The sequence below is a fragment of the Struthio camelus genome, chromosome 1, assembly GCF_040807025.1.
Source record: "Struthio camelus isolate bStrCam1 chromosome 1, bStrCam1.hap1, whole genome shotgun sequence".
Taxonomy (NCBI): Eukaryota; Metazoa; Chordata; class Aves; order Struthioniformes; family Struthionidae; genus Struthio; species Struthio camelus.
The window spans coordinates 100,569,225-100,592,579 of NC_090942.1; the positions used below are offsets into that span (position 1 = coordinate 100,569,225).

A 23,355-nucleotide genomic window follows, 5' to 3' on the forward strand; every position below is an offset into this window, starting at 1 on the left:
GTGCCTTGTTTGGGTGACTGAGTTACAGTCCTGTGAATATACTGTGGATGTCAGTTTCTTAGTGTAAGCTGCCAGAAGATATTTGATTAAGGGGTAAAATGTATCAGTTTCTAAGAACTGAAGGTCCAACTAATGTTTGGGTATCTTTGTGTGTGCCAGTCAGTTGAATAATGACCGTTTTCCAACGGATCAGTTTACCGTCCAGTTTCCTTCAGTGTCTTGATGATATTTTAGATGTGCTTATTAATCTAAATGTTTTGTCTGATGCTTCCTCCATTAAAATTTAAAGAACTGTGCTTGGGACTTGAAAGAGGAGAAGAGTTGGGATTGTTATTCAAAAAAGAATTGCTAGTCATGGCTATGATGTCATTAAACACTAGTGTTCTTAAGGAATCAGCTTTTTTCCCCCCCTGTGTAATATTAAGATCTAGCCAAACAGCTGTCTTATATCATTCTTTTTACCATTTGACTTGACTAATGTCTGTAATAAAATTCAGCTTAAAGAGTGAGTGGTGGTTTGTAGGAGAATGATGAACTTTAATAACTCTCACTCTTTTGCCCACAAATGTATGCATATAAGTTATACTTCTTGTGTCTAGAGAGTCAGAAATATGAGCTTGGATGAGCATGTGTTTACAGTAGCCCTAATCCTGAAAAGACGTAAGCATGTGGTCACCTTTAATTATATGAGCTTGCTGAGTTTATTCAGATGGGCATGCTCTTTGCTCAAAGAAAGTTAGCACCAGCTATCGGATGGGATTAGCGTTCTGCTCAGCTGAGGTGGCATATGTTCAAGTCAGCATCCCACCGTAGTGGAATAACTTCAACTGTTGGTTAGCGTGACAGATGAATGTGACTACTCTGTCTGGTTTTCCAAAGCAGGTAACAGTTCTGTGACTCCTGGTGAACTTCCAATGCTGTACGTTTGTGCCTCTGCCAAAGCACAGAGCTGATACTCCAGATCACCAAAGTAGGCAGAAAATGGTGAGTGGTTGATCAGTGCCAAGACAAACATCTGTAGTGGGCGGGGGGGGGAGGGGGGGAAGCAAGCACTGACTGAAATTTGTGCTTTTGGGGAGTAATTTGTCTGCTTAAACAGGTCGTATTTATCCCAGCAAAACCCTCAAGACCGTTCATGATTAATTTCAACAGCATTAATGTTAACAATCAAGGACTTCAGGAAACATTTGCAGAGATGACAGGCTTCTCTAACTAAATTATTAAACATTGCATTACTTCTACATATGAATCCCAACGAGCCCCTGTACTAATGTACTTAGAAATCGCTTGGCACTGATTACAGGAACAATAATCCTTTCTGAGGAGGTGACAATTGTGATTTTTAAATCCAGACTTCTGAAAATTAGTGACTTTATTTCTTGGCATTTGCTTATGGGGAAAATGAAGCAACAACATACAGTGTTGCCAAAGCTGTTTTACAGTAGTGTGAACTGAAGAAAGAAGAAGAAAAAGCTCCTTACCACTATAGTAATAAGGGGGAGGAGGAGGGTAGGTCAGAACCTGGAATTGGGTGGGGGAAGGGTTGTCCATCCCAGCCAGTCTCTGGTATACGAGCCAGATTGTACATTGCAACCAGGGTTTGGCAAGGTGATTTAGAGTCTCCTTGTAAATCCATGGTATCTGTAAGATGAGAGAAGGAATTTAAATGTCAGTGATTAATGCTTAAAGTTTTACCCGCTCATTTTGCGAAGAGCAAGATTTAGTACAAGCTTATTCTATGGGTTGCTTTTCTGGGGAGCAAGCAGCGTGAGAGGGAGGGGGTTAAAGCTAAGCTAGCCTTTAGTATGTCATGTGTTGACGTGTGGAAGCAGCCAAGAAAGATGACATCTGGTGCTGATCTCAAAACACCCACATAGTGAGATGAATGGGTCATGACTCTATCCTTAATTCCTATTTACTGGGAATCCTAGTTCATTGCTTGAATTGTGTCACCATGCAGATGAAATCTGCATACATGTCAGGTTGCTTTTCTTACGATAGCTTGTTTTAATCTAGAAAGTGAAGAAGCAAAAATGTTAGTATTCTTAAATTTATTTTAACACAGATGGAAGAAAACAAACAAAACACACTCTCCTATCTTTTTATCACATGCCTAGCCATCTTATAGTAGATCCAGGTCCCAGAGAGAGTCACTTAAGTATTTGTCTATGCTGGCCATTATTTCCTTGTTCCTACTAAATAGCTTGGAGCTTTCTCTTTCCTCACTGCATGTCTGTGGTGATTAAAGACCAATCACCCTTTGATCATTAGGAGGCTATCTCTTTCAAAAACCTCCTATGTGTTACCTTCCTGAAGAGGCCAAATACAACTGTATTTTGATCTCTCTAGATGTTTCACAACCAAGGGCTCTAACTTAAAGGATGTTGTTTGCCTGATTACGTTGACAACTAATGCCTTAAAATATAACTGAGGAGGTAGGGATGACTACTGGTCTGCCCAGTGTGGCTTGCTTTGAGGTTTAGTTTGTTTTGGCCAATTTATGGGATTATGAGAGGGGGTGTTAAGAATTTTGAGCCATCTTGAGCTTGAGATCCTTTAATTTGGAATTCTAGTCCCCTGTTTACCCAGTTATTCCCACTCTGCTTTTGTCTAGCTGATTTTCTTTGCCTCAGCATGTTGACTTGCACTTTCCCAATTGAATTGCATCCTTGTTTTTTCAGGCCTAGCTTTTTTTCAAAATCACTTTGAGTTCTATTTCTGTCCTCCTTCAATCACTCCCAGCTTGATAGAACTGCAAAATTATTAATCTTACCGTGTTTCACCATCCAGGTTATTCATGAAAACATGGAATAGTCCTGTACTTAGGATAGACCCCTGAGGAACCTTGCGGCATATATTCCAAAGATGACTTAAAAATCAGTTCCCATAATAAAGTGTAGATGCTGGCTAATAAAGTTTTTGAAATGACTTTTTATATTGATTTGGGAATTGTAATAATGTATGATTTCCTCATAAACTTTGTAGCATAACGTACAGACTTAACAATTAATTCCTAAGCTCACATGAGCCAAACAGTTAGTTTTGGTTGGTTCTTAGAACACCAACAGTTGAAGCATTGTCAGTAAGGTTTTTTTGGCACTATAGGTGAAGGGCACTGTGAGTGAAGGCAACACTTGCAGAAACATGCTGCTATCTGCAAGAGAAACGAGAAAATCTGAGAGAATTCCCTAATATCTGCAGGTATATATGCTACATCCCAGATGGTAGGAAGACTGGGCTGATTTATGTTAATTTGCTCCCTTAGGCAGCTCATGATAAAAATGCTTGTAGTCTCTCTTCTGTGGCATAGACCTGCTCTGAACTTGCATTTGCTATTTTACAGAGGGATCCTCCTCTTAGTAGTGACCTTCTTTATCATGTTAATAGCTATTCTTTAGTAAGCTCTAGCAATTGCTATGGATAGGAATAGGTGAGCTTTTCCATTTTCTTCCTGCTATGCTTGGAGGAACTCTGAGGTGTGTTGTCCAGGGCCTCTTGGAGAAGCGGATGTAGAAGTAATCACCTTGTAGAACTCATTCAAGGGGCCAAGACATGCTATGTGGAGCTGCCAGAAGTCATGCAGATGCTGTAAAATGAGGCATAGCTTATTCCCTGCGGAGGAGGACGTTTGATCTAGTAAGTCCACCCAGTGTTGTGCCATTATAGAGTTACGAGTTTCAGAATTATCATTATTGCAGAATTCCCTTATGAAGCTGGTCTTGGTGCCATGTGAATGCAGATATGTGGACCAAGGCTGGCTTTTGTCCAACCAGTTTGGATGTGTCTACACCGTGCTTCACGCACACATCCACTTCCAGGGTTAACACCACTTTGGTTTATCTATAATCACTAGCATAAACCTGCCTATACCCCATGTGTGCTGACACCGTTGTATCAGTTTAGCCAAAGCTATGCCTTCCACATTTTCTTCTTCTTGCTGCTAACATCTCAATTCTTAGTTGAGAGCTGAGATTTTGGTACAGTAAGAAGCTTAAGGCCCTAGATGTTGGTCTGTATCGTTTAAATATAGCTCTATGAAGAGATGCTGGCAAAACAGATACTTTCTCTGTTTTATTTTCTAAATATTTTAAAATATGTGGTGTTAGGGTGCAGAACAAACTCTGTATGCTAATACAGCCATGTACCAGTCTCAGCCTGATAACATAAAGAAAACAAATTAAAAAGAGCTCCCAAGGGAGGGGCTATTCTGCATTTTATTAAACAACCTGTAGCCCCTGTTGTAGAGAATGGTATCTGTAGTGTATCTGCAGGTTGTGGCCTCAGAAGGAAGTAAGGTTCTGGCAACTGCACCCAAGCTCCTGGGTCTTTGCAGGAAGGCTTGCATATGTTTGCAGAGATTGAAAGAGAAAGAAATGTCACGTGCTTTAAAAATGTACAGATTTCTGAGCCTGGGAAGTACTGGGGTTGTGCTCAAAGAGGCTAAAATATTTTGTACTTCATGAATCACTGTTCTTAGTGGGCCCAGTCCTGCTGCACAGGCATCAGTTGACTTTGTAGGGCCTCTGCCTATGAGGAAATCCCCTGCTGCCACTAGAATCGAAAGAGGAGATAGCTGCCAAACAAGTTATAGGATATTGAGCAGGGAATAGTCTCTTACGATCTATATAAATGTCTTTTACAGCAGACCTGTGTCTCTAATCACATTTGTAGTTGATAAATGCCATAACAAATAAGTGTTTGGTAACACTTATTACAAAAAAGCAAAAAGCATTTTGGGCACCAGCTACAATGAAAAGCATCTGTTAAGGCATATTGATACCTTACTGCATTTTAAAAATGTCCTTCCCTGTGCAGCTTAAGCCTAACACTTACTTAGAGTAGTATTCATAGCTGTAGACCATCATGGCTGTGAGGGAAATATAGTACTGTAATTAGACAAAATATTATCTTTCTCTGCAAACCTCTTCTTACTTATTGAAGAGTAATGTGTTAAATCATTATAATCATTAAATATATGAGGAAGAGGGTACATTTATTTCAGTTTGCCTTTTAAAGATTGACTCGCTAATAATTTAAAACTCTTTGCTTCAGGGTTTTTTAAACACCTAACTAAAAATTGGGGTCCTAATTACATGTTAATAGTACAGCCTGGCAAAATGGGAAGGAAGAAAGAAATCGTAATTACTTACTCTCCTTAGCTTTTTTTTTTTTTTCAGCAAGTCTCTTAAACACACGGTTAAAACCTGCAGTGTTCAGAGAAGAAAAGGGCTACAGGCACTCAGGTAATATAAAGATGGCAGCTATAGGAAAGTCTGAGCTGTGGTGTTGAAGTGTTGTTTTATAATGCTCGCTGTTAAGTGTGTGGAGAGGAGCGGTTCTGTTTCAAGAAAAGCTTTGAATTTTGGTTTCATTCCAAATTGGAGGGAACTATCCTTTACAATGCAAAATAAAGATGAACGTATTGTTGAAATTAAATCTCTGTATTCACATAGAAAAATATCACAGTAGTCATTCTGAAAGGTGAAAGAAGAAGTTCTGTGATGCCCAGGCTTATTTCCATCATAGATACCCATGTATGCTTTTCAGGAAAGAAGATGGCTTGGATTCATGAGACTTGGTCCTAGATAAGTGTATGTACTGAAGTGCATGAGTTTTGATGGTTGGCAGATATTAAAAGAATAGATTTTTTGCTTTTTAAGAGGTCTTCTTGAATGCGCTATTTGTACTATGAAATAGTGCCAGTTCTTACTCTTGCTTTTCTAATAAATGATGTGGACACTAAGCACTGATAAAGAAGTTTACTGCTGTGAATCACTCCTGGTGGCAACATGTAGCATTTTAATGGCCTTTGATGAAAACGATCTCTTACCCTACTGATTTAGACTCAGACAAATCTGCCAAATTTCATCCTGCCTTTGCCAGTTTTTCTCCTGTCACTATTGCTCAAATTTCTGCCCTCTTTTCTTCGTTATGTCCAGATAGTCAGAAAAAGGAGGGAAGTAAAGTATAAGATCGGAGAGAGACTTTATGTGTCAATGGGCAAACATAGTAGCAAATAAGAGCACATCTTGTTTCTCTTTTTAATTCCTCCTCTGACGTGTTGATTTTTTTTTTTTTTTCATTTGGCTAAACACCAGACCATCTTAGTGATGTGGCTACATACAATGAAGGATAATACAGACCTGTGACATGTCTGCATATTCCTTGTATTTTGATGACTTTATAGTGTGACTATCTCACCTTGTAGTTGCCAATAGATATTGAAAAGTAAAGGAGGCTTTAGACTCTGCATTGGTGAATCTGTGATTGAATCAGGCTCTCTACTTTGTCTTCTTGCTTAGAAAGTAGAAGTCTCAGCCCCCTACCTTTAAGAAAGATAAGAAAGTTTTTTTTGTTTGATTGTTTTTTTAAACTGCTGTTGAGCTTACTGCTCTCACCCTGGGGATGGTGTAAGTAAGTAGTAATTAAGTTAGAAGTGGGTAAGTAGTACTGGAAGGAGAAGAGCTCCTTCCCCAGCAATTTCCATTGCCTCATACACAAGCTATTCTTCCAGGGGTGGCAGCAGCAAGCCTGGTGCTCTGGGCAAGCTGAGGCCACCAAAGCATGGCCGCATCCTGGTCCACAGCTGTATATTGACCTGGGCTGCAGCCTGTTCTGCCAATTCTAGGGCCAGCCTTGCTTGTAAATTAAACAAATACCTTGGTCAGTAGGAATGTAAAGAATAATACAGTAAATAAAAATGAGAGCTTTTTTGTTGGTGTGATGTTTTTTTTCCTAGTCTTCCAAAAGATACTGCTATCTTCTAGGCCTAATTTAACCTTGTGAACAGTGGTGCTTCCTTATGGACTTTCATGGTTGTAAGTGGGACCGTAGGCATGTATCACGGTTGTCAATAATGTATGAAGATTCATCTTTGCCAGCTGCTCCCCTTGTGCTGCAGGTCTGAATGAGCAATATGCCATGTGTTCCCCTTGAGCAGAAAGTGTGCTGATACTGCTGTGTGCCCTCCACTCTCTCTTGATATTCTTGATGTTGAAGCAGTAGGGCAGTGACAGAGAAGCAATTGCTAAATAATTCACAGAGCTGCAATAAACTGGACTAGACCATGCGACTTATTTAGTCTTTATTTAGAATACGCAGCACAACAACTCAAAGGATTGATAAACAGTCCAAATGAATAAATTTTTCCTGTTTAAAGTAAATAAAATGAAAAAAATGCTTTTCCTGAGGGAAACAGAGTCGTCTTATACCCAGACTGAATTCAGTCAAGTAATTGCAGATCCCATATTTTAATATCTTGAATGAAGTAGAAAGTTTCTCTCTGATCATGCCTAGGGAAAGGACCAATAGGGAGAGTTAAACGTTACTGAAGACGAGTTATTGCATTCTTCTAGCTTTTAACTTTCTTCCCTTTCTCTTTCAGTTGCTCATACTGTGAGCTGAGACTTTCTTATACATTGAACATGCTTTTATAAAAAACAAAATGTTGAGCAGAGAGAAATACACAGTCCTGTAACTTGACTGGGGAAATAGCTGAAATAACTGTTCGGGGTGAAAACAATCTTCTATCAAAGATATTCTTCTACCAGAGAAAACAGTAAGCTAACTTTATACATGCATATATCTATATGTTCACACCAGCAGGTGCTTACAAACCAGGAGTCTTCTGACAAAAAAGCTAAGGCACATACCGAATACTCAGCTATACTGTTAATGAAAACTGCAGAAATAAACTTCATTGGAAAGGATAAGATCTTTTCTCCTTTGATTCAAGGAGCTTTTGACTTTGACTGCTACAGCAGAAAGGCCTGATTTCTGTCCTAATGTTTATAGAATAAATAGCATTTGGTATCTCTACAGCTCTGAAAGCACTTTACAAAGGTGAGTAAGAATCAATAGAGAAGCCTTAGACAATGGGGGAAGCATGAACACACAGATGTGGAAACACTTGTCTCAGGATCTTAGCAAATCAATAGCAGAGCTGAAAACTGAACCCATGTGTTCTGATTTCCAATCTGGTGCTTGCACAGGTCCACAGTGCCTCCAGTGAAAATACTCAACTGCTCTGTTGTTTTTCCCACAGAATACATATCTGCTTCCCCAGTGGTTACCCTTCTATAAAAGATCTCGGTGAGAGGGAATTATTGCCATGAAGAATGTAAAGATGGACAAAACCATGGAAGAAACCATGGAAGAGAGCCAGGGAATGGATGTAAGATTTAGGGGTTTGAAGAGTTTTTATAGGTACTGGGTCTGCATTATACCTCTATGTACAATAGGACCTAAGGGCTTCTCAAAGAAGTGACATGGGGAACTGTGAGTTGAAAATGAGAACAAAGGACAGGTATAGATAATCTCTAGAGTTTCTCTAAGGTGAACTGGATTTCCTCTTTTTAATCGCTCTGCGTTAGTAGTGGTATTAGAAGACCTGAACAGTTATCTAAGCCAATTTTAAACAAACAGTTCAAATTATTTAAATATCTATGATCAGCCTTTACTTTAGTAAATTATGTATTTAGTGCTTTTTTGATAGGATCATAAAATTTTTGTTACTGGTCCTATAGATTAAGGAGTCAAACCCAATGTCCTAGCTTTGTGCTGTCTACTCCATTCTGTGTTGATTGTGTCAAGTGGTCTTGAGCCTAGTTAATCTCTGAAGAGATCACTCCAAAAAAGAGAAGCTACCTTATGTCATACAGCAGGCTCTCAGCAAACTATGTCTGAAAAAACAGCATGTCATCAGGACTATGTAAATGAACAATATGTGTGCACTGAAACAGCCAACAGGCTGCTCCTGGGGAAACCAGGACGGAATGGAATGGCCTTCTGGTTGTTTGAAAGTACCTATAGCTGCTGTCATGCAGAGCTCCTCAAGCCCAGCTGAGGCCAACACGTGTGCCACTGGTATGCTGAGAGGATATAAGTGAAAAAGCAGAAATGTTATCTAATAGATTACAAAGGCAAAAAAATCTACCTACAGCTAACTTCCTATATGAAATCTTTCTGTGATTCTTTCACAGAAGCTGTTAGAAAGGGCAGAAGGTGGAAGGAAGGGCAGGAATGAATTTGGAAAAACTCCAAGCTTTAGTCTCCCCTCAGCCAGAGGGTGAAATTATCTGTCACTCATACATCTTGCAACTTTTCTTTAAACTTAAGCTGGTACCCCTGAGGGCTCTTGACCACTTACAATTCCAGAAAAGCAGTTGGATCAGGTGAGTGTACCACAAAATATGTCTTTCTCAGAGCCTTGTCATCATGTTGGGATTTCTGGGATACTCCCTTCCTGAGCCATTTTATGGAGTCATTTTCCACTATTGTAAATTGTTTTAGCACTGCATAGGATGTGCATGAGGGGAATGTCACACACATGCTACATCAAGGCTAGCAGAAACAGATCTCTTTGCTTTTATCTGCCATCTGAGATTCTGAAAGAGGCGTTACTTTAATTTGCGTTTAAGGATGGGATCGATATCACAGTTTGGTATAAAACAACAGTCAAGTTTCTCCGAGTGTGGAATTACTCTTTCACCTAGGAGCTGGCTGCTTTCAGCACAACCTCAACAGGCATTAACAGTCAGACCTAAGTAACATTAGAAGTGGCTATGTCCCATTGTTGCTTTCCAGGCCAAGTACTTCATATGTGCTAGGGGTTATCTTAGCTCTCTGTTTTTCCCCACAAGGTCTCCATGTACCACCCTCAACAGTTTTAGGGATAAGCAACTATCACAACGGCCCGATTTATCAAGCTGTTGTGGTGGTAGCACAGAAGAAAAGGGCCAGTGTTTTAATCCTTGTCCAAGGTACGGGCCTTATCTAGTGCTACTTGCTTATCTGTCCTTTTTTTTCCAGAGACAATTCTACCCATCCTTTTCATGATGTTAGGGGCTCTGTGTCTCCCTTTTAGCCATAACAAGGTTCCCTGGAATTCCTTAATGCCGGGGGATCAGTGAACTTTGTAAGCCACGTTCTTCATTTTTCTCTTCCCTGTTCTGTTGAAATCACAGACTCACAGAATCGTTTAGGTTGGAAGGGACCTCTGGAGATCATCTAGTCCAACCTCCCTGCTCAAGCAGGGACCTCTAGAGCATATTGCCCACGATCACATCCAGACGGGTTCTGAATATCTCCAGCGAAGGAGACTCCACTACCTCTCTGGGCAACCTGTTCCAATGCTCTGTCACCCTCACAGTCAAGAAGTTTTTTCTCAGGTTCAGATGGAACCTCCTGTGGTTCAGTTTCTGCCCATTGCCTCTTGTCCTGTCACTGGGCACCACCGAGAAGAGACTGGCCCCATCTTCTCGACACCCTCCCTTCAGATACTTGTACGCATTGATGAGATCGCCTCTCAGTCTTCTCCTCTCCAGGCTAAACAGGCCCAGCTCTCTCAGCCTTTCTTCAGAGGAGAGATGCTCCAGTCCCCTCATCATCTTCGTAGCCCTCCGCTGGACTCTCTCCAGTAGCGCCACGTCTCTCTTGTCCTGGGGAGCCCGGAACTGGACACAGTACTCCAGGTGAGGCCTCAGCAGGGCTGAGGAGAGGGGCAGGATCACCTCCCTCCACCTGCTGGCCACACTCTGCCTAATGCACCCCAGGAGACCCTTGGCCTTCTTGGCCACAAGGGCCCACTGCTGGCTCATGCTTAACTTGTTGTCCACCAGGACACCCAGGTCCTTCTCGGCAGAGCTGCTTTCCAGCAGGTCAGCCCCCAGGCTGGACTGGTGCAGGGGGTTCTTCCTCCCTAGGTGCAGGACCTTGCCCTTGCCTTTGCTGAACTTCAGGAGGTTCCTCTCTGCCCAGCTCTCCAGCCTGTCCAGGTCCCTCGGAATGGCAGCATAGTCTTCTGGTGTGTCAGCCACTCCCCCCAGCTTAGTATCATCAGGAAACTTGCTGAGGGTGCACTCTGTCCCTTCCTCCAGGTCATTGATGACTACATTGAACAAGACTGGACCCAGGACTGACCCCTGGGGGACACCGCTAGCTCCAGGCCTCCAACCTGACTCTGCGCCATTCACCACAACCCTCTGAGCTTGGCCATCCAGCCAGTTCTCAATCCACCTCACTGTCCACTCGTCTAGCCCACACTTCCTGAGCTTACCTAGGAGGATGTGATGGGAGACAGTGTCCAAAGCCTTGCTGAAGTCCAGGGAGACAACATCCACTGCTCTGCCCTCATCTACCCAGCCAGTCACTCCATCCAAGAAGGCTATCGGATTGGTCAAGCATGATTTCCCTTTGGTGAATCCAGGCTGACTACTCCTGATCACCGTCTTGTCCTCCACATGCTTAGTGAGGACCTCCAGGAGGAGCTGTTCCATCACCTTTCCCGGGATGGAGGTGAGGCTGACAGGCCTGGAGTGTCCTGGTGTCCTGGCTCCTCCTCCTTGCCCTTTTTGAAGACTGGAGTGACATTGGCTTTCTTCCAGTCCTCAGGCACCTCTCCTGATCTCCAGGACCTTTCCAAGATGATGGAGAGTGGCCTAGCAATAACATCCGCCAGCTCCCTCAGCACTCGTGGGTGCAACCCATCGGGGCCCATGGATTTGTGGATGCCAAGTTTGGACAAAAGATCTCTAACCTGATCCTCCTCCACCAAGGGAGAGTCTTCCTTTCTCCAGCCTTCCTCTCTTGTCTCCAAGGTCTGGAATTCCTCAGGACTGGCCTTAGCAGTGAAGACTGAAGCAAAGGCGGCATTCAGCAACTCTGCCTTCTCTGCATCCTTCGTTTCCAGGGCACCCGCCCCATTCAGCAGGGGGCCCACGTTTTCCCTAGTCTTCCTTTTGCTATTGATGTGTTTGAAGAAGCCCTTCTTGTTGTCCTTGACATCCCTTGCCAGATTTAATTCCAACTGGGCCTTAGCCTTCCTTGTCGCATCCCTGCACACTCTGACAACGTCCCTGTATTCCTCCCAAGTGGCCTGTCCCCTTTTCCACATTCTGTGTACTTCCTTCTTCTGCTGGAGTTTTACCAGGAGTTCCTTGCTCATCCATGCAGGTCTCCTGCCCGCTTTGCTGGACTTCTTCCTCAGAGGGATGCACTGATCTTGAGCCTGGAGGAAGTGATGCTTGAATATTAACTAGCTTTCTTGCACTCCTCTTCCTTCTAGGGCCCTACCCCATGAGATTCCCCTAAGTAGGTCCCTGAAGAGGCCAAAGTTAGCTCTCCTGAAGTCCAGGGTCGCGATCCTACTCATTGCCCTGCTCCCTCCTCGTAGGATCCTGAACTCCACCATCTCACGGTCACTGCGGCCAAGGCTGCCCCCAACCTTCACGTCTCCAACTAGACCTTCTTTGTTTGTTAGTACAAGGTCTAGCATTGCACCTCTCCTTGTTGGCGTCTCCACCACCTGAGTCAAGAAATTATCATCAATGCTTTGCAGGAACCTCTTTGACTGTTTGTGCCTAGCTGTGCTGTCTTGCCAACAGATGTCAGGGTGGTTGAAGTCTCCCATGAGAACCAGGGCCTGTGATCGTGAGGCTACTTCCAGCTGTTGGTAGAAGGCCTCATCGATGACTTCCTCTTGGTCAGGTGGCCTGTAGTAGACCCCCACAACAGTGTCACCCATGTTAGCCTGCCCTTTAATCCTTACCCATAGGCTCTCAACTTGCTCTTCGCCCACCCCGAGGCAGAGCTCCATGCATTCTAGCTGCTCCCTCACATAAAGGGCAACTCCACCACCTCGCCTTCCTGGCCTGTCTTTCCTAAAAAGCACGTAGCCATCCATGACAGCATCCCAGTCACGTGAACTATCCCACCATGTCTCTGTAACTGCAATGAGATCATGGCCCTGCGACCGCACACAGATCTCTAACTCTTCCTGCTTATTCCCCATGCTGCGTGCATTGGTATACAGGCATTTCAGAGAGCCAGTCAAGCATGCAAGCTTCCCAGGAGAGGTGCAAGAGGAGCCTCCATAGCCGTGTTGCATGCTGTCTCCCCTGGCTGTATGCACCCGCTGGAGGCATCCTGACTGTGTTTTACTGACTCTCTTGCCGCTATACCACTCCCCTTCCCCCATCTTGCCTAGTTTAAAGCCCTCCTTACCAGGCTGGCCGATCTGTTGGCAAAGACACGCGTGCCCCGCTTGGTAAGGTGGATCCCATCGCTCCCCATCAGCTGTTGATCTTCAAACAGGGTCCCATGGTCATAGAAACCAAAGCCCTGCTGCCAACACCAGCGGCACAGCCAGTTGGATGCCTCCTCCTCCCATCCTTTCCCCTCACAGGCAAGATTGAGGAGAAAACGACCTGGGCTCCCAGACCCTTCACCACCATTCCCAGAGCTCTGAAGTCCTGTTTGATGGTTTCCCGTTTGCCTTTCATGTCGTTAGCATCCACCTGGAAGATCAGCAGAGGGTAGTAGTCCAATGCATGGACAAGCCTTGGCAATCTCTCCATGACATCTCTTATTAAAGCCCCTGGCAGGCAGCAAACCTCTCTGGACAAGAGATCAGGTTGGCAGATAGGTGCCTCTGTCCCCTGCAGCAGGCAGTCACCCACAACAATCACTCGCCGCTTCTTCTGGGGGTTCCTGCATGGCACAGGGTTTGCCAGGCCAGTTGCCTCCCTTGGAGCCATGCCCAGCTCCTCCTCAGCTTGGAGGGCGCTGAACTTGTTCTTCACAGGCAACTCTTGAGGAGGAGCAAGAGCCTTTCTCCTTCTACGAGAGGTCACCAGCTTCCAGCCCTCTTCAACAGTGTTATGATGCACCTTTACACACGGTGCTGAGCCCTCTGACAACTCCGCTGCAGTGGGGGCTGGGGACTCCAGGAGCTGAACAGTCTCCGAGAACGCCCTGTCAATCTCCTGCTCATCCTCTCGGATGCTACGAAGCCTACTAACCTCTATACACATTGTCAAGGCTCTATACATATTGTCAGACTTTCGTGATGTGGTCTCCTTTTCCTCAGGTTAGGTAAATGATATGTACTCTCCCCTCTCTTCTCCCCTGTAGCTCCTCCCCGTCCATTTTTATTTTATTTCTGGGTTATGTAACCAAAATGAGAAGAGTCCAAGCATGGATGCATAAAATACCATTTCCTATGAAATTATTTATTTTGCTGAACATATAGTTTACATGTTACCATGTGCTGGATAGATTAATGTCAGGCTTGATGCATAGTCTTATTTTGCTCAGTGGAAAGAGCAGACGCAACTTGCCTCTCGGTTGGAATGGAAAACACTTGCTGAAAGCTCCTGCTTGCGTCACGGTGGTGATAAACGCAGGACAGTTTCATTCCGAGCCAGTGTTTTTATTTTTTTATTGTTATTATATTTTCCCTGTTCATTATTCAAGGGAGGTGTTCAGAGTTGTTTTTAAAAGTCATGCCTCTTAGTATAGGTGGCATAAGAGAGAAGAAAGCATCAGGATGCACTGACTTCCGTTCTTATGGCAGCAAAACTTGAGACATCTAAAATTTTCCATTTATTTTTTCCCTCTTTTTCCTGTGTGAAGTCAGGAGCAATGCTAACTTTAAAAAAAGGGGGAAAGAGTGGGAGGGGGTTTCCCTTGGGCTGCAAAGGGCAAGGCCTTTGCTCCCTTTGTGAATATGGGTCCTTGTGGAAGTTACCAATGCCTCTGCTGAAGGCTAGCGTAGGCATTGCTAAGCATCAGTAAGCTGTATGAAGCAACAACACTGTCAGGCCTTAAAGTTTTTATGGTGGTTTGCATTAAGCCCAGGTCTCCGAGCTGTTGTTATAATATGGGAATTTCTTTCGTCTTCCCTTCTGGGCTGGAATATCAGTTTTTGAGAGAACAGAGACAAAGGGTTCTCCTCTTCCCTGGGTTTCAAAAGCTGAAAGACAAGTAAGAGCGCCAAAGTCACAACTTGAACTCCTACAGCCTGACTTGTTTTTGAGTTTTGGGGTTTGGCAATACCGAGACAGCTTTACAGCAGCTTGACCAAAGTTGATTGCATCTAAGCACAGGGAATTCCCCTTTCTGCTCGCTGTAAGAGGACTTCTTGCTGAGGATAGTGTCAAAAAGCGCCCGTATGTTGTGTATGTCACTAGAATGGGCTCTGCCCTGTCCGGAGGGATCTGGTGAAAGGGAACAGGGGACTCACAGGCAGCAGGACAACTGAATAGTGGGTCACGTTCAGCTTCTGGTGTAATGAACAGTCAAGCTGGTTTTAATCTCCATCTTCTGGAGGGTTCTTGAGATAAATCTCAGAGAGCTGAAAGAGCTATCGGTTTTGTGCTGTTTGTGTAGAAAGGCTGCTGCTGTATATTGCTCTTTCTCCTGGAGAAAAATAATCTGTTCTCAGCATACTCCAAAACAATATCAGCTGTTAGAAAATAAGCCATTTCCAGAGGTTCACTATTCTTTTTTGAGAACAGTTAGTAGTTTGTTTGAGGAGGAGGGAAAGATTTTACCTGCTGCCTCCTGTGCTTTGTATGAGATGACAGTCCTCTTAAAGCCCTCTGTGAGGTTACTGGGATCAAGCTTATTTGCAAGGCTTTTCTTTATGCTGCAGGCTGTTAAACTGAAAATTACTGAGGTATCCTGTTGTGGTTGAGCAGGGAGACCAGCCACTCTTTTGCCCCAGGCAAAAGATAATAAATCTACGTGGAAAAGGAAATATAATCTACTTTTCCAATATGCAGTGGTGATAATGGCCAGGGATAAGGAAGGGCTCCGCTGTGACAGATACTGTTAAGTTAATCTCTGCCCTACAGAGCCCCCGTTTTGTAATGACGTCACGACAACAGGTGTCAGTACACAGCTAACAAGGGCAGGAAAGATGGGCTCATCTTTGCATAGATTAATATCTCAGTGATCTTAATTGACACAGGGGGGAAGCACTGGTCTAATAGTACCAACAGGCAATAATCTGTCTCCATCAAAGCAGAGGGAGGCATTAAAGCATGATGCTGGTTCCGCTGTGGTAGGATGCAGACATGTCAGCTACTTTGTCAGTGTACGACCACAGGAAGAAGAATTGTGGTTGCTGCTGTCTTAGACTCCCTTTTCTCCTCCCTTCCTCCCCTGCTTCCTTCTGTCTTTCTCTTTTCCTCCTCTTGCAGATGCAATGCACTATATTTTTTCTGCTCGGACAGGAAGGCCTGGGGCAGGGAGTTGGTCCTCCTGCACATGGAAAATTCCTGTTGGTGTGTGGCTGAGGGAGGAGACAAGGCTGGCCACTGCATCACGCAGCAGATCTTTAGCTCGCTTTTAAGCTTTCCTACCTGCTCTTGAGGAGGGGACAGCGCTCCGCTCGGGCAGTTTCCCTGAAGCCTCAGACCCTATAAGGACATGCGTTCCAGTGATCTAAATTAGCCCTGCCGTCTAAGTTTAGTAAATCGCAGTAAAAGCAGGCACACTAACTGCCTCCTTATGTCTTCTCCACATGCCCAGATTTCATAGGGACTTTGGTGTGGTCGAGAACTTTTCGCTTTTCCAAGCATTTTGCTCTTCCCTTCCATGCTTTTTTTTACATTTTATTCTGCCTGACTGCAAACCTTGCTTTCTGGGTGTTTGGAGGAGAGAGCATTTCAAAGGAGCATTTAAATCCTTGGTACTATTTTGTTTAATTTGAGGGGTGTGACGTGATAAAGCAATGAGTTGGGCACAGTTACAGCCTGAAGTCTAGTTGCTGACTTAATTTTACTGCTATGATAACTCAATTTTTTATCTACTGCTTACTAGAGGGGCTGAATTTCAGTGGTGCCTGAAGAATGCAAATGTAGGATGTAAATGAAAATCACAGTCTTTGATACGATTGGGCCAGTGGGTTTTGTGGGAGGTGTGCGCCTGTTCAGAGCTTTATGGAACCATCAGAGCGGCTTGAGTGCCTCAGATGGGCTCCAGTAGCAGGTGTATACAGAACATGAATTTACAGTCAACAGAAATAAATTAGGTGTTGTGGTGAAGGATAGGAATACAAACAGATCAGAGATTTCTCTGGAGAGTAGGCCTAGAGAAAAAAGGGCAATTACTGTTTAACTGAATGAGTTCTCAGTTCAATGGTATTGCAAAAGGACAGTTGAATTATAGGGCGCAGATACAAAGCGATTTTTTTCCCAGGACAAAGAGGTTATTTTGCTACTTTTCACTATATTGAGGAGACGGTATCAATTTTTGTGCATATTTTTTTTGGTCTCTGATTTCTGAAAAGAAATTTCAAATGAAATGGAGCTAGAGCTAAAAGGAGGTCAGCTAAAAGGGTACAATGTTCTCTGCTTAAAAAGAAGAAAGGATTGACATCAAAAAGAGATAAAGAAGAGATAGGAAAGCTATATATGTTACTAATTGACACCTACGTTGTCAAGCCCAATACAGAGACAATGAGAAGAGCTGGGCAATAGGACTGATAGAGGCCTTTTAGGGCAGAGTTGAGCTATTCTTTTAGGATAAGAATGATTGTTTTGCCATGCCTATGAAGATAGGAAATACCTGGCATATGGATAATGAGAGAACCCTTTTTTAGGTCCATCAGTTAGACCCTTTTAGAAAGTAATACATGCTCTTTCAATCTGACCTCTTTAAACTTGGATACTGCTGTAAAAGCTTGGTAATGGAGAGAAGAGGCACATTTGAAAAGGTTGCACAGTCATCTGTGCTCAATTTTAAGGGAAGACTAGGAAATGAGCAAGAACTGGGGCTGACAATTTCCTTTGTTCTTAGGAAGCTGAACCTTATTTACTTTTTCCAGCATTTTCACCCATATATAAACTATATGCCAAGCAAAAATCATTAGAAGTTCTAAAGGTATTCTCTTGGGGCTCTGTTAGCTATCTTAGGGAAGAAAAGAATGTAAGCGAATGAATTTGTCTTTTTTCTGGGTTTTCTGTGAAACCAAAATACAGCTGTATATTTATATTTGCATACTAAAGTTGAGTAGGTGTATAATACAGATTTGTGGATTCTTTCTGCCCAGCTGCAAGCATGAGAAGAGGAACAGTACTATGGGTAGGCTTTTTGCATGCAAGTCTCAGTTCCACAAATCAGTCCATGTGTCTATATTACAGCTGACCTCTACTTAGGAAGCTCTGAACCGATCTGAGAAACTAGATATGGAAATGAACTGGATGCCTGTATTTGAAGGTTCAAAGGTCCACCCTTTGCCCTTGTGGAGTAAAATCCACAAAAGCCTGTGGTCTTGAAGGGTTGTTGTATACGCACGTATAAAGACAGAGCTTTCATAATGTTCAGGATCAAAACTGTGATCCTGATCTAAATTAGCTGAAGTGATGGGAGTCTGATTTCAACCATTATAGAGAGAGAAAATGGCTGCAATATTAGTAGTCATCTGTCCAGATTCATCATCTCCCATTCTAACAGGATAATTGAGTAGCAGGCTTATCGGAAGCTCATCTTTAATGACCCATTGATTAAGTTCATCATCCATCTCTTTAGCAAAGATGCAAACGTAAAACTCTGCATGTTGCCTTGGAAGGCCGGATCCCTGTCTAGTGGAACATGGAGTATCAGGAAACCGAACTATGCTGTAGCAGATCAAGGCAAAAGGGATATATGCAGCCTGCAAGTGTGACTGGGAATGTTTGGGTATCGTTCTTCATTTGTGAGCTCTCACTTGTGCAGAGGGAACTCCTGAGAGGTTTTACAGTGCCATCCTCTGAGTTCCCTCTTGGCTGCTGGTAAGCAGGGATGCCACCTAGACTTATATAGTGTCTACTAGTATGAGTGGCACCTTGGAGATGCATTTCAAAGTCTGTTTTTAAAGCTGTTTTGAAATGAGCTGGTCTTGCTTTATGTCTTCAAAGTACACTGTATCTGTAGATAATTAACTCACTGTAAAGAGACAGTTGTTACAGAAAAGCTAAAAGGCACATTCCTCCCTCAGGCTAGGCCTTACATGAGGTCTGCTGAAGTCACATCAGGCCATCACATAATTTATTTTTAATTTACTGAGTATGTTCCCTCAGGGTCACATTATTGCTAGGAAATCTGAGGTGATTTATGTCATGCTGGTGCAATTTCCACACACAAAGTTGCAGCAGTGATGTTATGATTATTGATAAGAAAGAGGCTGTCCCCTCATAAGGCAGAGTGTCTCTCAGGCTTCCTGTATTGAGTGATGAATTACAGAGGCATCGAGGATTCTCTTTAAAAAGTTTGTAGAGGTTTTCCCTTCAAAGCTATCTCCTGAAATGTAAAATGCTAAAATGTACCTTACTGATAGAAGTATGGGAAACCTTCCAGAACCTCAGAGGCTTCAGCCAATAGGCATAGTTGTTATCTTTAAAACAAAGATATGAACGACAAAGAAACTACAAGATCTAATATGTAAACTGGAGCACTGCATGATGGAGCTTTCGGTGCATCACTGCACTGAGGATTAGACTAGAGACTGAATCCTGATTCAGTGACTTACATTTTGCTTATGGGATGTGCTAAATGTTGCTGACAGGTGCTGCCCTGGAGAGCTTTTTCCTCATGTATTTCAGCCTTAGACTTTAAAGCAAAAACGTAACAAAATCAGAAATCTCCCCTGTCAAAACAAGGAAACGTGCCTAAAAATGTCTTGTGGGCGTTAAAGGACAGGAAAAGAAAGTATATGGGAAATTATGAATTTGTGAAAGGAGATTAACACAGAAAAGGAGGAAAGCAATAGGTCCTGACAAAAATCCAGTTGGATCAGGAAAGTCCTACTGGCTGAATAATAAGGCTGTATTAATCAAAGACAGCATTGCAGTGAAAATCTGAATTTGGATGAGTGTGGAGCAGCAGAAAACTTGTATTTAAGCTTGCATCAGAAGTGAATTTGTGTGAAGAAATAAGGATGGATGTAAAGCTGAGCTACCCTAATTGCCGATCCACCACAGTCAGTGAATTTATTGGAAAAACCTTCTTCCCGTCTTTTTAATTTCTCCTTTTTGCACCTTTTGAAGAAAAAAGATGAGTAGAGAGTTCCTCAGTGATGGCAGAAGGCCAGCTATTCTTTCTCCTCTTTCATTTTTTTGCTGGATTATGAAAGAACGAAAACAGACATTTAAATATTTATAATATCTTCCTGTAATGTCCTGAGGGGTTAACAAACAACTACTGTGGTCTGTTAGGAGATACCTAATGAATACAAGGACTTCCTGATGTCTTTCCTTGAGAAGGAGAACATGATAAGGAAGTAGCTTGTGCGTGATTCTAATCGCATTAAAGGCCATTAGAAAATATCTTGAAGTAGCCGCTTCTGAGCTGTATTTTAAGGGTTTTGGCTCCTTCATCTGTAGCAAAGCTCATTCAGTTGGGCAATTATGACAGGAAGGATATATAGCAGACTTCAAGTAGTAAGTGTTTTATATTAGCATCTGCATTTTCTCAGCATTGCTCTGACACTAGATTTGTACAAGAGGTATTGTCTCTACAGTCATAAAGTCTTAAAAACTTGCTATTTTTTCCTGTTTGACAAAAGCGCATGTGTACACAAAATTTGAGAAAAATAACACTTTTATTTCAAAATTTTCACTCTAAGGAGGAAAAGAAATTAATGAGAAAAGAATTTTAGCATTAGCAAAATCCAGCAAATAGGTACGTTTTTCCTATTAGGCTCTTCTGGCAGACTTTCATGATAATAGTGCTCAGAGTACAGATGATAGCAGGGTCACTGCATGGCTGTGTTTCTGTAGGGTAATGGTGCTTGTGATGTATTGGCCTCAAACCTGCTTTATTAAATTTCTTCTCTTGAGTCAGATCCTCAGCTGGTGAAAATAATTGCATCCTTGGCGGAGCATCTGGCCCTTGTTATAATTTTTAAGTCAGAAAAGAAAATCAAAGCTAGTCGGCTGAAGCTATGTAAATTCCTTGATATGAATTACTGAGTTGCACTGCCTCCTAATTTTACTTTGATCCTTCTGCCAACTGATATGTTGTCTGACAATCTCCAATCATACCTGACTAAATAACAGATTCCATATACAGAGCGAGTCTTGGAGGCATCTACTTGCACAGATGGCCCTGTATGGGCTGAGGACCATACACATCCTAAAAAGATTGTTGTTGCCTCAGAAAGATCCCAGTCTAAGCACCACTATGGAAATGATGAAAGATGATATTACTATACCTAGGTGACAGTGGTAGAAAGCAACTATTTCAGCAAGTTACTGTTCTGTTATTCTACCTGGCTGGAAACTTATCACGTTGTGTTTGAAGTGCACAGTGAATACAATTCAGCTGGGGAAGAAGACCAAGTTAACCATTGTTCAGGTTTTTAGGTAGGACTTGCAGCACGGAAGTAGCCTTATTAGTATGGATGATTTTCTTTTTTACCTAGCTAAAATAATTGCATTTGTTTGTGCCAAGATAGTGAACAGGAGCAGTTTGCACTCTGTGTTCCAGTTTGGAAGAATTGCGTGACTACAGAAGAGTACCAATGCGTATTTGTGATAGATGGAGGCTTGGCCGGTTTTCTAGGACTCTGGTGGCACCAAAGTCCTAAGTGAGGTAGTGAGGGATGGGCTGAGAAGTTGGGACTAACCCTTGGGACACTTAATTTCCTTTTCCCAGTTTTCCCTGTCAGAGATTATTTGTTACCAAGGCCACAGATTCCAAATGCCTTAATTGAAGTGTGTATTGTAGTAGAATCAAGTCTTGCAGATGAATTTTCAGATAGATCAGACACCATGATCAAGACTGTTGTTTAGCTGTGCTTCAGTATGATCAAAAAGATGAGTAGGAGGGGCTGCAGCTATCTGCTGGGTGACCTTCAATGAGCAACTTAACATATTTGCATCTCCATTTCCAGTAATGTGAAATGGAGATCGTTATGCTCCTCTCTTTAAAACTGCTGTTTATTTTTTTTCTGGATATGATAACTCTAAATGTTGCTGACTTTCTGAAATGGTGTGTTGCATCATTTACACCACACATCTAGTCTAGGGAGTCTTAAAGTGTGTTTGGTAAAATGGTATCCCCCTTCTGATGCAAAGTAAGAAACTTCATTCAAGATTGATAGAACACTTAAATCCTCAACTTTTAGAACTGATTGAACATTTATTTTTAACTGCATAATTTAAACAAATTACTTTTTTTGCAGCTGCATGTATAATGTGTTACAATAAGTTTATTTGCACCACCGAGGGTGGAAAATACATGCAAGATGCATCTCAGCTTCTCCTTCACCACAGTGTGACATTCAGCATGACTGGACCAAGGATGATTAAATCTTTTTGTCCCCTACTTCCTCTAGCCAGTATGTTTTGGTTAAATTGATAGAGTTGTCCTTATGCTTTTAATCATGTGAAGCATGCCATGGGGGTGCATAGTTCTGTAAAAGCTTGATCAGTGATACAGTATGGATACAGACTCCAGACTCTAGCATCTCTCTTGGCTTATTTCACTCTTCAGATTCTGTTTACCATTTTGGAAGCCAGCAGCAAAATGGGCAGGACTACAGAGGAAGAATTTATAAAATGAGGCTGAGGACTACGGAAGCCTAGTTGCCTTGAACAGCAGAAATGGCTTTGAAAATCTTAGCATTGCTTTTAAGGTGCCTGGCTTAGTGGGGCAGGATATACTGAGTTATACAGTTGCACTTTGATTATGTTGCGCTATGGCTTGTGCTGTATTTTAAAGATTGTATACTGCATGTAGTTTCCCCTCCTTTTGTTTTTTACAGCTTTTGTCTAACTCTGCATAAAGTATCTTTTACAGTTGCTGCTGTTCATGTACAGGAGCCCTATTTCTGTATCTGAACCTTATTGTGCTGGATGTTGCACGTTGTGGAAAACCCGTCTCTATCCAAAAATGCTTCTGACATAAATAGCTATGCTCAGTTTTCTGCAGCCTTGTGTAGCTGTTGACATATGCACAGAGAAGACACAAAACACCACCAGCTTACCAGTAATTAGCAAATTCTGATCTTTTAATGAGCCTTTTCCCCAGCTGAGAGTAAATAACAAGGAACATGCAGATCAGTGGTGGAGCAATGTTCCAAGTCTACAGTCACTTGAAATGTAGGGTGAAATTTCAATTTTGCTGCATGGTTACAACAGAGGAAACAAGACACTTGAGGATGTGATCATACCATGTCATCTAGCTATTCTATTATTTACTACTATTGCAGCTTTACTGTTACTGGCTGTGATTCTTGTCAGCTGTTAAACTGAATTTGACTTCATCTGTTTTAGATGAAAAGTCTCCCAAGAAAACTCAGAGTGAAGACAGTAATGAGTATCTCAGGGAATGTTATTCTCTTCTAGGACTCTTTCCTGGACTTTTCAGGACTGACCCAGCTTGATCAGATGCTACTGACAAAATGCTGTTTAAGACAGCTTGCTGAATTCTGTCTGGTGGATGAGTCCTGCATGGCTCTCGGAGGAACCTGATCCAGTGCTCTGACTGCATAGGATGCCCCTGCACGGTTTAGGGTGGCCTCAGGAATGTTCTCAGCTGTGCCAAGAGTATTCCCAAAGACCTGCAGCCTCTCAGAGAAACAGCACA

The 23,355-nt window shown here is 42.7% G+C and overlaps 1 long non-coding RNA gene across 11 annotated transcripts in view; it reads left to right on the forward strand.

The window, feature by feature from the left end:
* Positions 1 to 23,355, forward strand: part of LOC104144224 (uncharacterized) — a 369,710-nt gene that overhangs the window by 66,683 nt on the left and 279,672 nt on the right. Inside the window, exon 3 of one of the 11 annotated variants that reach the window (XR_011134587.1) lies at positions 880 to 984. The exons of the other annotated variants lie outside the window; for them this stretch is intronic. This is a non-coding gene — a long non-coding RNA (uncharacterized lncRNA). The remainder of the gene's footprint in view (positions 1 to 879; positions 985 to 23,355) is intronic. 11 annotated transcript variants of the gene reach the window in all.